Raw genomic sequence first — 17176 nt, 5'->3', positions numbered from 1 at the left:
GATTGGTGTCCTGTCTTCTGAAGGACAGGGCATGGGATTGGTGGGAGAAGGTCGGACATGTCGTTGGAGATGACGCAGCGTTGGATGCCATGACCTGGGCTGACTTTACTGCCAGGTTCAGAGTTGAGTTCGCACCGGTTATTGAGGTGCAACAGTTAGCCATGGAGTCTCAGGACCTCACCCAGACTACAGAGACAGTGGCGGAGATTACCGCCAAGTTCAGGGAGAGGACACTTCTCGTTCCTCAGTATGCAGCTGATGAGGAAATGAAGAAGGCCCGTTATCATGAGATGCTGCAGAGTAATATCCGCCAATTTGTGAGCCGGTCTAGCTGTAAAACGTTGGATGACATGATTGTCAGGGCGAGAGAGAGAGAGAGAGAGAGAGAGAGAGAGAGAGATTGACCTTGAGATGGAGATGAAGAGGAAGCCGGAGGCGGCTTCGGGTACAGGGAGTTCAGGAAAAAAGCCCAAGTGTAAGGTCAAACCTTGAAATATGATTATGTTTAAAACAGACTCAGCGTCAACACATGTCTCAGCATCAGCGTCAGCGTTTCAGCGGATCAGTTTGTAATAGTTTAGTCAGTGCATTGTAACAGATCTTGTATTTATCTTGTTTCCATAGTTAGCCTAATTAGTTAGCTGGCATATCCCTGAATTGTAGGGATTGTCTAGAATAACAGTATATATTATCTTGTACAGGTTTGTGAATGGTCATGCCTTTCACAAACCCTAATCGTCGCTTTGTGCACACGATAATCTCTTTGTGAGATTATCTTTCTTAGTGAAAGTTTTTCTTCGTGAATTTCTCTTGTTCTTATTTATTGTCTTTGTTTGATATATCGATTGATCTAAAGGCCTCTTCAATTGGTATCAGAGCAGGTTTCTTTTATCAAACAAATGGCTTCATCTTCTTCTTCATCAAACTCATCAAATCATCCTTCTGCTAAAATCCCTCCTTTCGATGAAACGAACTTTGCCATGTGGAAAATAAAGGCTCTATATGCCTTAGAGTCTGTTGATGAAGACATGCTGGACATCGTTGAAAAAGGTCCTTATGTTCCGATGTATCAGCCTCTTAAAAATAATGTTCCTGATGGTACTATGAAGAAAACTCCCAAAGAAAACTGGACGGCAGATGACAAGAGAAAACATGGTCTAGATGTTCGTGCTCGTGCCGCAATCAGCTACTCTCTGCCATACAACATCTTTGGGCTGGTTCAAAATTGCATCTCAGCAAAAGAGATGATGGATACTCTGACTGTATCTTTTGAAGGAACTGAAGAAGTCAAGGCTACTCAAATAAATGATCTTAACCGAAGGTATGAACATTTTTTTGCTAAGAAAGGTGAAACCTTGACTCAAACTTTTAACAGATTCAATACTCTTGTTAATGATCTTCGGAGACTAGATCAGTTGAAGCATAGAACTGTTCTTGTGCAAAAGTTTTTGGATTCTCTAGGTGCAGGTTGGGAGAATCATGTTGATGTGCTGAAAAACAGTGAGAAGATCAACTCTATGGACTTACAAAGTCTCTATGGAAATCTTCGATACTATGAAGAATCCAAGCTTCAAAGAAAGGAACTGATGAAAGATTCTCAGCGTGAATCTTCTGTAGCCTTGTTCTCTAACAAAAAGCTGGTGTCAGATTCAGACACTGAAAGTGATTCAGACACTGATTCATCTAAAACTGACACTGATGATCTTGAAAAGATTGTGGCAAGTGCAGCTTTGATTGTGAAGACCTTTGAGAAATCAGGTCGAAACTTCTTAAAGTTTCAAAAGAAGATGGGTGGAAAGTTCTCAAAAGGGTCAGGAGCTGATAAAAGGCATGGTGCTGATAAGAAAGAGAAGGCTCAGTGCTTTAACTGTAGGAGCACTGATCATTTTGCAAAGGATTGTAAACAAAAGAAACAAGGCTCAGATGAATACTGGAAGCAGAAGTACAACAAGCTGATTGAGAAGCTGAAAGCTGAAAACTTGGAACATAAAGTGCTTGTAGCTGAAGAAGAAAAATGGAAAACTGATGAAGAGTCATCAGATGATGAAGTCAAGTGTCTAATGGTCAAAATAGAGGACCCGGCTATTTCTGATAAAGACAAAAGTACTTTTGACACTGATATGTCTGATGCTGAAAATTCCAGGAAGCACAACATTGACTCTTCTTCAATGTACCAGGTTAAAAACTTTGTTTCCTATTCAATGAATGAAAAAATCAAAATGTTTGAGTATTTAGGTGTCATTAATTCTAAGAAGAATCAAACCATAAGAAATTTGCAAAATCAAATTGATCTTCTTGAAACTGATATATCCATGAAAAATACTATTATTGAGTCCACTCAGGAAAATCTTAGAATTACTAGTTTGTCAAATTCATCTTTGTCTGCTAAAATTGATGATGTTAAAAATCTTTTGATCAAAGAACAAACTATGCTTCACACTTGGGCAAAATCTCATAAGAATGCTAATTATATTATTTCAGCTCAAATTCCACATTCTTGTGAGAAAATTCTTGGGGGTAATTTTGTCGAAGCTGAAAAAAATTTTAAATCACAAGAAAAGGAATCTGAGGTCTATTCCATGAATGAGATGAAAAACAATTTCAAAAATAAGTTTGGCAGTAACTCTTTTATTAATCAAAGTTTAATTGATGAATATTGCATTACTAATTCTGATGATATCACTGAGTGTAATGTTGAGATTACCGGAATTGATCCTACCTCTTATCCTGCACATCTTGTTAGACCTATCCCTCTAACTAAGAATATTATTGCTTTTCCTATCTCAAATGGAGTTTTTCATGCTGTTCATGAACAACTCAAGCACTTCCCTGATTGCAATCCATTTGTGAATGAGTCAAAATCAGATACTGATAGTTTATCACCTAACACTGATCAAACTCCTCCTGATATTGAATTCAGTCGTGACTCAATGATAAGCAAAAGGACTCAAAGCTCTCTTGGTGAATCTTACATGTCAAAATGTGTTAAATCAAAAAATTTGCTCACCAAGAAGAACTTTGGTACTAGAGTTTGTTACAAATGTGGTGATTCCTCTCACAAGATCAGTGAATGTTCTTTTGATAAATCATCCTCAAGAGCTGAAAATATTAAAGTTAGAAATGAAAAATGGACTCTTAAGTCAAACTCTTTAAACTGTCTTCCTAAGGAGTGTTATAATCTATTATCAAATAACTTTGTGAATGACCCATCTTTGAATGGGTCAGTGTGTTCTAACTAGTTTCTCAGTACTGCAGGGTCAGGAGCATCTTTGGTATTTAGATAGTGGTTGCTCAAGGCATATGACAGGATCAAAGTCTCTCCTGGAAGATTATGTTAAGAAAACTGGTCCTGCAGTTACTTATGGAGACAATGGAAAGGGATTCACTAAGGGATATGGAAACATCAAATGCAATAACGTGGTTTTTCAAAATGTTTCATATGTAAAGGGTCTCAAACACAACCTCATTTCTATCAGTCAGTTGTGTGATGCTGACTATGAAGTTCACTTTACAAAGAAGGAAGGAAGAGTTGTAAACACTGACAAGAACATCGTTCTCTCAACAAGTAGAAAAGATGATATATATGTTCTTGACATGTTCTCAAGTGACAAGGCACTGATGCAATGTTTCTTTACAAAGTCTCAGACGAATCTTAGCTAGATTTGGCACAAAAGGTTTTCTCATCTGAACTTCAAGAATCTATCCAAGATATCCAATCAAGACCTAGTTAGAGGGCTCCCAAAATTCAGCATTGTGAAAGACAAGATGTGCTCAGCTTGTGAACAAGGAAAACAAACCAAGTCCTCTTTCAAACCAAATTCATGCTCCAGTATATCAGTCCCTCTTCATCTACTCCACATGGACCTGTTTGGACCTATTCCTGTTCGTTCACTAGGTGGAAATAAGTATACTCTAGTGGTCGTTGATGAGTTCACTCGATTTACTTGGGTAGTTTTCTTGAAGAAGAAAAGTCATGCTGCACAGGAAATTATCTCACTGATTTGTAAAAATGAGACACTGACAGGTCTTAAAGTTAAGCAACTAAGAAGTGATCATGGTACTGAGTTCCGAAACTCAACTCTTGAAGAATTTTGTGATAATAAAGGAATTGGACAAAACTTCTCAGCTCCTCGTACTCCTCAGCAAAATGGTGTTGCTGAACGAAGAAATAGAACACTGATTGAGGCAGGAAGGACCTTGATGATCCATGCTGGTCTTCCTATGTCGTTTTGGGCTGAAGCTGTCAATACAACGTGTTTTACTCAGAATCGATCTCTAATTCACAAGATTCACAAGAAGACTCCATATGAAATGTTGAAAGATCGACAACCAGATGTATCCTTTTTTCATGTGTTCGGATGCATTTGTTATATTCTAAATCAGCGTGACCCAAGATCCAAGTTTGAACCTAAGGCTGATAAAGGTATTTTTGTTGGGTACTCATCTATTTCAAAGGCTTTTCGTGTTTTTCATGTGAACAGGCAATGTGTTGAAGAATCCATTCATGTGAAGTTTGATGAGGAATCATACACTGATGAAAAAGTCACTCATTCTCCTTCTATCTTTCAAGAGCTTCTCTCTTGTCCATTCGATGAAGCACCTTCTACTGAAGATAAGACTGATTTCTCTGATCCTATCATTCCAGTTCCATGTTCCTTGAATCAAGATACTGCAGCCACATCAGCAGATAATTCATTAAGTGCTGGTGAAACCCTTGAAGCTGAAGATTCTCCTGAAACTGATAATGTGTCAGTGTCTATCTCTCCGGAATCAGCATCAGTCATTGAACATCGAGATCATCCTGTTGATCGAATTATAGGGAATATTCATGATGGTGTCCAAACCAGATCTAGTGTACTTAATAACTTTTGCATGTATGTTAACTTTGTTTCAATGATCTTACCTGATAAAGTACACATAGCTCTTCAAGATGCTGATTGGATCAAGCCATGCAAGAAGAACTGAATGAGTTTGAAAGGCACAAAGTTTGGACTCTTGTCCCAAGACCATCCAGGAAGACTATCACTGGAACTCGCTGGGTCTATCGTAACAAGGTTGATAAAGATGGAATCATCACTCGCAACAAGGCAAGGCTTGTAGCTCAAGGGTTTACTCAAATTGAATCCATCGACTACGGGGAAACTTTTGCTCCAGTTGCTCGCATTGAAGCTATCAGACTATTTCTCGCATACGCATCCTACATGAACTTCATTGTCTATCAGATGGATGTGAAAACAGCATTCCTTCATGGTGTGTTAGAAGAAGAAGTATTCCTAAATCAGCCCCCAGGCTTTGTGGACAAAGATCATCCTGATTACGTGTACCGGTTAGACAAAGCTGTTTATGGACTGAAGCAAGCTCCCAGGGCTTGGTATGAGACGCTGACATCGTATCTGCTTGAAAATGGATACAGACGAGGAGCAATCGACAATACTCTCTTCATCAAAAACAAAGGCTCAGACATGGTTCTTGTTCAAATTTATGTCGATGACATCATTTTTGGCTCTCCAAATGAGACACTAAGCAAGGAATTTGCAGAGATCATGTCTCAAAGGTTCGAAATGAGCATGATGGGGAAGATGACCTTTTTCTTAGGTCTTGAAGTTCAGCAACAAAAGACAGGTATTTCCATTTGTCAAAGTAAATATATATCTAACCTGCTTGTTAAGTATTCTCTCAGTGACTGCAAACCAGCCTCTACTCCAGTGTTTAAGACTGATAAGATACACGCTGATCCAACTGGAACTGATGTCAATCACTCTCTGTATCGAGGAATGATTGGATCCCTCTTATATCTCACAGCAAGTCGTCCTGATATCATGTTTGGAACCATTCTCTGTGCTCGATTCCAAGCTAATCCAAAAGAATCTCACCTCACGGCTGTCAAACATATTTTTCGATACTTGAAAAGCACTCAAAACCTTTCTCTGTGGTATCCTCGCGACTCAGCATTTGAACTTTATGGATACACTGACTCAGATTATGCTGGATGTAATTTAGACAAAAAGAGTACATCTAGTGGATGTCACTTCCTTGGTAATTGTCTCATCAGCTGGTCTAGCAAGAAACAAACATCAGTAGCCATCTCAACTGCAGAAGCTGAGTATGTTGCCGTTGGGAGATGTTGTGCTCAACTCTTATGGATTCAAAATCAGCTTCTCGACTATGGGTTCAAGTTCTCAAAGACTCCCATATATTGTGACAACACCAGTGCCATTCAGATCACACAAAATCGTGTTCAGCACTCAAAGACAAAGCATATTGAAATCAGACATCACTTCATCAGAGATAATGTTGAAAAAGGAAAAGTTGTTCTTGAACATGTCAAGACTTCGGAGCAACTTGCTGATATCTTCACAAAGGCACTGGATTCTCAATCAACTTCTTACATTATCGGAGAACTGGGAATGATTTCCTTGTAATTAATTTTGACGTTTAATTGTGCTAATGTTTGATATTGTCTTATAAGCTGATGTACATTGTGCTGATGATGACATACTGATGATATTTGCTACTGAGCACTTTGGTTTGATTTCTTATCTTTATCTCTTCTTCAAGTCTTCTAAACAAAAGTTGAATGATTCACTGTATTAAACCATACACTGATAACGACTTGAAACTCTTTAACGATGGTTAGATCAAAACACCAAGATCTATCACACGCAACTACCCCTTCTCACCAATCTTACACTGATTCTGTGATTCAGTGTGCCAAAACACACGCTGATGAGAGTCTAAAAATCTTTGCCGAAGGTTAGACCAAAACACCAAGGTTTATCACACGCAACAATCCATTCTTTACCCTCCTCTTATTCAGTGTCTAATGATTCGGTAAGATAAACCACTCACTGATGAAGTCACAACACTCTGTGCCGATGGTTAGATAATGTAACTAGTATCTATCACACGCACCAATCACCTTGCTAGCCCCGATTAAGCAAGTTGTACCTTGAATTGACGGAGAAATATTTTCAGCATGTAACTTTTGTGACACTGAGCTCAGCGCTTCCGCAAACACTGATTGACGTTTCACCTTCAGTCAACGGCTCTTTTATCCAACGGCTATTTTCTACTCTGACAGACTGTTACGATGCACCGTTATTCTTAATGAAGATAATCATCACCTTTTTAATGAAGATAATCATTACCTTTTTAAAAACCCCCTTTCATTCCATATTTAAACCTCTTTCTCCCTTGGTTTAATTTTTCCTTCCAAAACCTTGAACTTTTCTCAAAAACCCTAGAATCCTCAAATACTCTCAAATGGCGGCATCTCTGTTCACATACTCCTCAACCTCTCGAAGAGTCGTTCCTGCGCCAAACTCTCCTCCACTTCCAATTCACATCAAGGCAACCAATGTCGTCTTCAACCCTGACATTCCAAAGGTTCATCGAGGTCTTGGACTCGATGATTTCGTCAATTTCTTGGCTTCTTGCCGCCTTCGATATGCAATCAGTGATGTACCGTCCGAGTTCTTCCCTGAACAAATATGTGAGTTTTACTATACCGCAACAGTTAATGAAGAAAACAATGCCATCACCGGAACCATTGGCCATGGTAGACACTCTGTCTTCATCACCGCAGAATTACTCAGTGCTGCTCTAAGGTTACCAATTTTCGAACCCTTTTCTGAACCTCCAACTATTGAAAGATGTAAACGCATGTTTGATCAACTGAGCTATGATCATTCAAAGGCTGGTACTCGATCAGCTCTTATTTTGCGTCAGTGCATGACCCCAGGCTGGAAGTTTTTCACTGGTGCTTTATGCAAGTGTGTGGGTCACAAGTCTCGCAGTGGTGATCAATTGAGCAATTATGAGCAACAAATCGTTTGCTCCCTTCTTCTCAACAAAAGATTAGATTATGGGGCACTATTCTTTGATCAGCTTGTTCAGCTTCTACGTGCAAATGTGCGTGCTGATCATTTTCCCTTTCCACGCTGGATTGCCCTAGTGTTTGACAAATTCTTCGTTGCTGCCTACTTTTCTCACTCTGGGAATCCAATCCAATGCCCTCGAATGTCCGTTCGTATGTATCAGGATGATCCTTTGGATACTGACATTGGAATCTCCGATAGGATGAGAGAATGGATTGCCAATCCATACACTGTGCCTTCTCTCATCGCTGACACTGATGAAGGAGGTGCTGATGGTAATCATATGGATCATGCTGATCAAGAGGTGGACCATTATGATGGCGGACTTTTCTCCCCTCAACTTTCTCATCACCTCATCTCAGACACTGGCAAAGCCTCCTCAGCACCACAGGATTCCATGCCTCTGGGGGAGCAACCATCTCGGGGGGAGCATCCCTCGCAGGGGGAGCATCAGTCTCAAGGGGAGCATCCATCACCAGCAGCTCACCACTTCTCTCCAAGGATGCAACCTAGCTCTCCAGTTGCCCCAGGTACCTCAATGGTTCAAATTCCCGCTTCAGCATTTTCTGAACTGATGTCACTGACTCGGGACATGAGTCAGCGTCTGCTTCGTATTGAGGCTGATGTTCAACAAATCAAGGAGGTTCTCTTACTTACTCCTCCCTCTAGTCCCAAATCTGATGATGCTCAAAAAGGGGGAGATACTGATGATGATGTTGATGCTGATGATCATGCTGATGGTGAACCAAATGCTCATGCTGATGGTGAACCAAATGAGAAAGACACAGAACCTGCTGACAACACTATCTTTCAGCATGAATCACCCAACCCCATTCCTGAATCTGATTCTGCGGGGCATAATAGTCCAGCAGCTACTGAAAAATTGTTTGAAGACAGTGAGCATGATAAAGAGCATGATGAACCTGATGATGAATATCAAATTCTTGACATGAACTTTATTGATCCTCTCATTCCAGTTCAGCAAGAAAGCTCAGATGACCTTGAAGAATCTCATCCGATATTAGCCGATCCTATTGCTGATCCCATCATTCCAGTCCAAGGAGAGGATTCGGACATTGCCAGTGAAGAATCTCATCCGCTATCTCGAAAGCGGAAGGTAGCAGATACTGACTTGGATCATTCTTAAACTGATACTTCTTCAATTGTGAAGAAACCCAAGTCCATTGTCAGTATTTCAAACCTTGCCACTGAATGGAACATGTCCCCTGATCAAGTCAAGCAAATCCTTGATGAAGCAAATCGAGCTCAGCTTCTAAAGAACATTGCTCAAGCTGATGAATCTCTTATTCAGCACAAACTTCAGGCCAAGGGATCTTTTGAAGCTCAGATGCAGAAGTTCCTGGAATTTCAGTCCAAGACTCCGTCTTCTCAACCTCCTCCTAACTCTAGCAAGCCTAAGACTGACAGTGTTCTTGACCGGATTGATCGAAAGAGATTTGAAGATGTTTTTAATCGGCGAATGTGTGGAGATAAGATCATCAAAGTCAAAGCTTCTAAACCTTGAAAAGAGAAAATCCTTACATTGCTGATCACTCGTCAAGGTCCTCAGCACTCATATACTGAAGTTGTCAAGAGGGATGAGCTGATTAGATATGGGTATTCGGAATGGATGGAACTGCTCGATCTTGCATCCAAGCAAACCTCAGCTCACTCTTCAGAACTGACTTGTGCTCTTCATCTACTGATCAAGAAAGTTCAACGTTTGGATCTTGTTCCTAAAGAACGACCTCAGCATCAAGGCCAAAGGTCGTCAGTTCCTAGATCTCGAAGAACCAAGTTTCATGTTGATGGTGAAGATGTATTGGTTCTAGACTTTGGTGCTGGTGTAATTAACAATTCACTTCCTCTAGGTGTTGATCCGGTTCAGCATCAATTCATCTCAGCTCCTGAACACGGGATGTTCTATCTCGACAAAAACAGGAGGATGTGCTTTCAACGAACTACTGAGATCCCAAAGGCTCCAACCACTCACCTTGTTGGCTTAAGGAAAATGTGCATGAGTCATCAAGATCTATCCGGAGAATTTCACATTCTTATTGCCATGGAGCTGCTGAACAGAAGACAGGAATTGTTGGACAGTCCTTACTGGCCAGTTAAAATTGAAGCTGAAGCTGAGTATGAAGAATTTCTTTCCAGAGGTGTCTTTATTTAGTTTGTTTTGAACATCATCATATTGAGGGAGATTGTAAGGTCAAACCTTGAAATATGATTATGTTTAAAACAGACTCAGCGTCAGCACATGTCTCAGCATCAGCGTCAGCATTTTAGCGGATCGGTTTGTAATAGTTTAGTCAGTGCATTGTAACAGATCTTGTATTTATCTTGTTTCCATAGTTAGCCTAATTAGTTAGCTGGCATATCCCTGAATTGTAGGGATTTTCTAGAATAACAGTATATATTATCTTGTACAGGTTTGTGAATGGTCACGCCTTTCACAAACCCTAATCGTCGCTTTGTGCACACGATAATCTTTTTGTGAGATTATCTTTCTTAGTGAAAGTTTTTCTTCATGAATTTCTCTTGTTCTTATTTATTGTCTTTGTTTGATATATCGATTGATCTAAAGGCCTCTTCACCAAGGTTTCAGATCATAGATCCCGAAGTCAGTAGAGCCACAGTCGGTGTGGCAAGTGTGGGAGATTGCACGACGGGGTGTGCAAGGCAGGGAGTTCCGGCTGCTACAAGTGCGGTCGGACTGGGCATATGAGCAGAGATAGTACAACCACTACTACCGCTATTGCGGTATCAAATCTGATTTGCTTCCAGTGCAATCAGAAGGGACATAAAAAGTCCCAGTGTCTGAGTTTAGCTGCTGCAGGGAAGGTGTCAGCACCTGCCCCTGCTACTTTGAGGATTACAGATGGCCGTCAGGGCCGAGTTGAGACGCCGGTGGCAAAGAGTAAGGCTTTTCAGTTGACAGTAGAGGAGGCGCGAGCGACTCCTGACGTGGTGACAAGTATGTATTTTTCCCTTATCTCTGCATTTATTAATGATTGTTTCTTATGGTTATATGTTTTGTATAGGGTCGTTCTCAGTGAACGGCATTTCAGCCATAGTATTGTTTGATTCGGGGGCTACCCGATCATTCGTCTCTCTTGCGCTTAGTAAGAGGTTTAGCAGAGCTCCAGGGGAGCTAGATTGTCCACTTGAGGTTGAGATAGCAGCTGACAGGACCGTTAGGGTTGCGAGAGTACACAGAGGATGTTCCCTACAGTTATTCGATGAGCAGTTTCCGGTGGACTTGGTCCCTATTCCCTTGTGAGGGAATAAGGTCATAGTAGGCATGGATTGGCTGAGCCCCAATGGGGCGGTGATAGATTGTGAGCTGCAGTTAGTGAGGGTTTGCACCCCCAGTGGGGGAGAGTTAGGGGCTATTTGTTAGCATCTGTATTATTTATATCTGGATGATATAGAGGTCTGGATGATATAGAGACTCTGTATGAATCTGTATCTGGATGATTAATTGATGTTTGGTTACACATCTGAATGCATGTCTCTGAATGGTAAAAGTGACCATTTTAACCCTCTGAACTATTTGTTACTGTTTGGTTGGATATCTGAATGACTGTGCTGAATGATACTGAATTTGTAAGTAACTACAAATAAAATACAAAATGTCATATAAAATCCAAATTAAAATTAGAACAAAATCCAAATTAAAATTCATACAACACCCAAATTAAACATCATACAACATCCAAATTAAACATAAACCTAAGCATACAACTTTAAATTAATTGATTTGCAATTTGGTTACGCAAATTAGCCATATATTCAGTGTCTTGGTTACCCCACTGAATGTCGTGTACGTTTTGGTCATCACTTCCTCCACCTTCTACTTCAGCAGTAAACATAGTGTCTTCTTCAAAGTCCATAAATAATTGATCATGAATATTACACTTCCTTATAAAATTATGGACCGCAAAACAAGCAAGCACTATGTCTCTTTGTATTGGAAAAGGATAAGGAGCCATTTGCTTTAGGATTGGGAATCTGGCCTTCAAAACTCCATAAGCGCGCTCAATAACATTTCTGAGTTGTGCGTGAGCATGGTTGAACTTTTCCTCCTTAGTTAATGCACGATGTCTTCGGAAATCGGCTAACCAATACCTCGTATTACGGTAGGGAGCCATAAATCCACGAGTGTTGGTGTATGCGGCATCACAAAGGTAATATTTGTCTGTAACGTGAATTATTCAATTGTTATATAATATAAAAATATATAAAGTATTTAATAATCAAAGTTTAAAAAAAAAAAAAAAAAAAAAAAAGATTACAAACCTGGTGGAGGAATTGGAAAACCGGAAGTTGGGTTAAATACAACTTCTTTTAGATATCGTGAATCATGTGCTATGCCCTCCCAACCGGCCCATACAAACGTGAATATCATATCAAAATTACAAATTCCAATAACATTTTGATAGCATTCGCCTTTTCCTCTTCCCCTATAACGAGTTTGTTGATCAGCGGGCACGACTGCATGAACAAGAGTTCCATCTAACGCACCTATCGCTCCCGGAAATATTTCTTTCAACCTTCTATGTCGTCTTGATGTGTTTGCGGTTGCATTGGAAGATGTTGGCACAATAACTTCTCTTGCAAAATTCATCATCGCAATTCTAACCTCATGAAAACACCTATGAATTGTTTCGGTTGAATGTTGAAATCTGCGTTTAACCATTCGAAACCGCTCATTGTGTCCGATGACTGTCAAAAACATAGCTAACTTTTCTTCAACACTTATTGACCGACTACTTTGCAACCAATTTTTTGTTTAAAATGGTTGCATAGTAGTATATATGATTCCCGTGAAAGACGCATCAATTCATGACATTGTAAAGAAGATCCATATAACAATTCTTGCGTAAATTCATGACCGGTCAATGCCGAATTCAAGTCGCTTATCCTTTCTATTCTTGTCGAAGCCAAAAACATCCAATACCAAGAAAGCAGCATGAAATACACAATATCATCATCGATATCCATAAATAACCTGTCAAACAACATATAAAATTAAACATTTTAAAAACATAACTTCAAACAACATATAAAATTTAATATTTTAAACACAATAACAACAAACATAAATAAAATTATAAAAAAGTTCACATTTTAAATTCATAACGACACACGTCAAATAAAATCCTAAAAAAGTTCAACATTTTAAATTCATAACGACACACGTCAAATAAAATCCTAAAAAAGTTCAACATTTTAAATCCATAACGACACACATCAAATAAAAATCCTAAAAAAACCATCACATCAACCCATACTTTGATCCAGCATTCTTTAACCACATCTCACAAGCTTCCGTCGGAAGAAATAACCAAACTTTTCTAAGATCGGCACTTTCACCAAAAAGCAAAATAGCCATTTGGTATCTTGGATCAGATATTCCCCATTCCATTTTCACCAACTTTTCCATACATGAAGTCATATCGTGCTCTTTATGTTTCTCCACTAACATCCTTGCAACTTTGCTAATTTCATCACCAACTTCAATGATCTTGGCATTAATTGTTGCTTTTCCTTTTCCTTTACCGCCTTTGTTTTTGGAAACACTAGAGGTTCCTTCATTTGGACTTTCGGGTGAAGTCATACTTTCCATGTGAGTTACATTGATACCATCAAAGTCACTTAAATTAATGTCCGACGAGTCATGAGAAGGGTGAGGAAGTGTAGAAGATGGCCCCCATCCATGAATGCCAGTTGCAGCCGACCCATCGAACAACTGAACACAAAGATCAGGGTACACTAGTGGAGAAGTTCTCAATGTTTCTACCATTTTGTTCAACTGCTTGAAAATATTATAAATTAATATTATGAAATATTATAAAATATTATGATATATTACTTCTTATCAAAAATCACAATACCTTGATCTCTAGTTGCCATTCGTCTTCTTCCATGTTAAACGTGTTAGTTATAGGGTTATAAACGTTGCCTATTTTGTTTTTTAATTTCAACCAAGCACCAAACTTTGCTTTTAGGTAGTCGTATCTGTTTTTCATTTGCTTTTGATCAACTACAAAATTGTATTCTGTTTTCAATCTTTCAGCTACATTCTTCCATGAGCTTGCTTTTAAACTACTCCCTTCACGTCCGTAAGTTGTAATTTCATGAATACAAGCTTCAAGGAATGTTTTTTCCACACCTTCTATTTGTTTCCAATTAATTCTAGGCCTTTTTTGTGCCATTGCCATGTCTAATATTCAAAATCCAGCAATGATATATTTCAGCAACAAAACTAATTAACTACCACAAGTAGACCAACATAACAGAAAAATTAAACAAAAAATAGCATATTTCAACAACATATAGAAGAAAAATCACAACAAGAAGATATAAGATTTCAGCAACATCTATTCTTATTATCCCTAATTTGTTTTCATCAATTTTTTGGACATTTCAGCAACAAAATTCAACATTTCAAAGCATATATAGCAGCAAAATCAGCAAGAATAAAGATCAAACACAAACAACCCCAATATTCAAACCAAAAAACGCAATTCAACATCACAACAATCCAGCAACAAAAACATACATAAAACTGAGAAATCGGTGGTTACAACTCAATTAGATTTCACACAAATCATTCACCCAAGATCAAATTGATCAGCCATCATAGCAAGACAGCAAGAACATAACAATAACACAACACATAGAAACAATTTTAAGAGAGAAAAACTCTGTAAAAATCGCTCCAGTTATTGGAAGAACTTACCAGCGAAGAGCGAAGAGGGGGAGGCGACGAGGAGGGAGGCGGCGCAGGTGGAGGCGGCGCAGGCGGAGGCAAACCGGTGCTGTAGGACGACTGCAAGCTGAAATCGATAAGGTGAGGAAGCCAATTTTTGTTGTTCGCTGAAGTAGAAGAAGGAAAGAAAAAAAGAGGCGGGTGATTAGGGTAAGGGCATCAAAGGAAAAAGTTTCATCCAGAGTTCCTATCATATCTGAGCGAATAAGACATTTTTTTTAATATCTGGTTGATTAAGAGGCTAAAATAATTTCAACCAAACGCTCTGAATCTGAATGATCCAGAGCCGTCCTCTTTATGGGATCATTAAGAGGCCAAACAAACAACCCCTTAGTGATTTAGGGCGAGAGGCCACATCGCAAACCAGTTTTGTGTTCAGCAGCGAGAGCGAGGCGCTATTTCCAGCAAGGTTGCGTCGGTTATATTGCCTATGCTTTAGATGCCCGGGAGAAGGGAAAGATGACAGTTGATGATGTTTCGGTAATGCGAGACTACCCGGATGTATTTCCAGAGGATTTGCCTGGAATACCTCCCGAGAGATAGGTCGAGTTCAGGATTGACCTGATCCCTGGTGCGACTCCGATAGCCAAGGCACCGTATCGGTTGGCTCCCCTAGAGATGCAGGAGTTGTCTATGCAGCTGCAAGAGCAGCTAGACAAGGGTTTTATCAGGTCGAGCAGTTCGCCCTGGGGAGCACCTATTTTGTTCGTGAAGAAGAAGGACAGGTCGCACCGTATGTGTATAGATTACCAGGAATTGAATAAGGTAACGGTGAAGAATCGTTACCCACTCCCGAGGATAGATGATTTTTTTGATCAGCTGCAGGGAGCGTCTTGGTTTTCTAAGATCGATTTACACTCCGGGTATCATCAAATGCGAGTCAGAGATGAGTACATGCAAAAGACTGCTTTCAGGACCCGGTATGGTCATTATGAGTTCGTGGTGATGCTGTTTGGGCTCACCAACACTCCAGTCGCATTCATGGATCTCATGAACCGCGTATATAGGCCGTTGTTGGATCGGTTGGTGATAGTATCCATTGATGACATCTTGGTTTATTCTAAGACTCAGGAGCAACATGAGGAGCACCTGAGAGAGGTGCTAGAGACTTTGAGGAAGGAGAAATTGTTCGCAAAGTTCTCTAAATGCGAGTTCTAGTTATGCGAGGTGCAGTTCCTTGGACACCTCGTCAACCAGAAGGGTATCTTAGTAGATCCGGCCAAGATAGAGGCCGTGATGCAGTGGGAGGTCCCGAGATCTCCATCTGAGATTCGGAGCTTCCTAGGTTTGGCAGGGTACTACAGAAGATTCATCCAGGATTTCTCCAAGATAGCAGTACCGCTCACCCGACTGACTAAGAAGTCGGTGGTGTTTCACTGGGGGCCTGAGCAGCAGGCATCATTTAAGACCCTCAGGCAGAGATTGTGTGAGGCACCGATCCTTACCCTGCCAGAGGGAGTAGAGAATTTTTGTAGTCTACTGTGATGCTTCGATCACAGGTATGGGAGCAGTGTTGATGCAGCGAGGTCGGGTGATAGCTTATGCCTCTGGACAGTTTAAGCCTCATGAGGCTAACTATCATACGCATGATTTAGAGCTAGGGGCAGTGGTGTTTGCCCTCAAGATTTGGAGACACTACCTCTATGGGGTCCGTTGTACCATTTACACGGATCAGAAGAGCGTGAGGTACCTCATAGATCAGCCGAATCTGAACATGAGGCAGAGGCGATGGTTAGATGTGTTGAAGGATTATGATTGTGAGATCCTTTATCACCTAGGAAAGGCCAACGTAGTGGCCGACGCCTTGAGCCGCAAGGCGGCAGCGACCCCGATCAGGGACATATGTTTGAGGATGACAGTAATAACTCCATTATTGGAGCAGATCAGAGAGGCTTAGGTCGAGGGCCTCAAGGAGGAGAGGCGGAAGTGTGAGAGGATTGTGGGCCGAGTATCTTCCTTTGACTATGATAGTCGAGGATTATTGACCCTTCATGGGAGAGTTTGGGTACCGTATTGGGGCGGAGTACGACAAGTGTTGATGGACGAGGCTCATAAGTCTCGATTTTCCATCCATCCAGGGGCAACGAAGATGTATAGAGATCTTCGACCTGACTATTGGTGGCCCTGCATGAAGCGGGATGTCGCTTGGTATGTGGAGAGGTGCCTGACCTGCAGGAAGGTTAAGGCAGAGCACCAGAGGCCTCACGTAAAGATGCAGCCGTTAGACATTCCAGTGTGGATTTTGTGAGGTGCCTGATATCACTATGGATTTTGTCACTAAGCTTCCCAGGACCGCACGTGGAGTGGATTCGATTTGGGTTATAGTGGATCGGTTGACGAAGAGTGTTCATTTTATACCGTTCCAGGAGAGCATATCAGCTGAGAAGCTAGCCGATATTTATGTGCAAAAGGTTGTGGCATGGCATTGAGTGCCTGTTTCAGTGGTGTCAGACCGAGATGTCCGTTTTACTTCCAGATTGTGGAAGCGGTTTCATAACGAGATGGGTACTCGTCTCCATTT

This window comes from Lactuca sativa, chromosome 5 (genome assembly GCF_002870075.4).
Source record: "Lactuca sativa cultivar Salinas chromosome 5, Lsat_Salinas_v11, whole genome shotgun sequence".
NCBI lineage: Eukaryota > Viridiplantae > Streptophyta > Magnoliopsida > Asterales > Asteraceae > Lactuca > Lactuca sativa.
The sequence above is the reverse complement of the archived record's forward strand: the minus strand, read 5'-3'. Positions refer to the sequence as shown.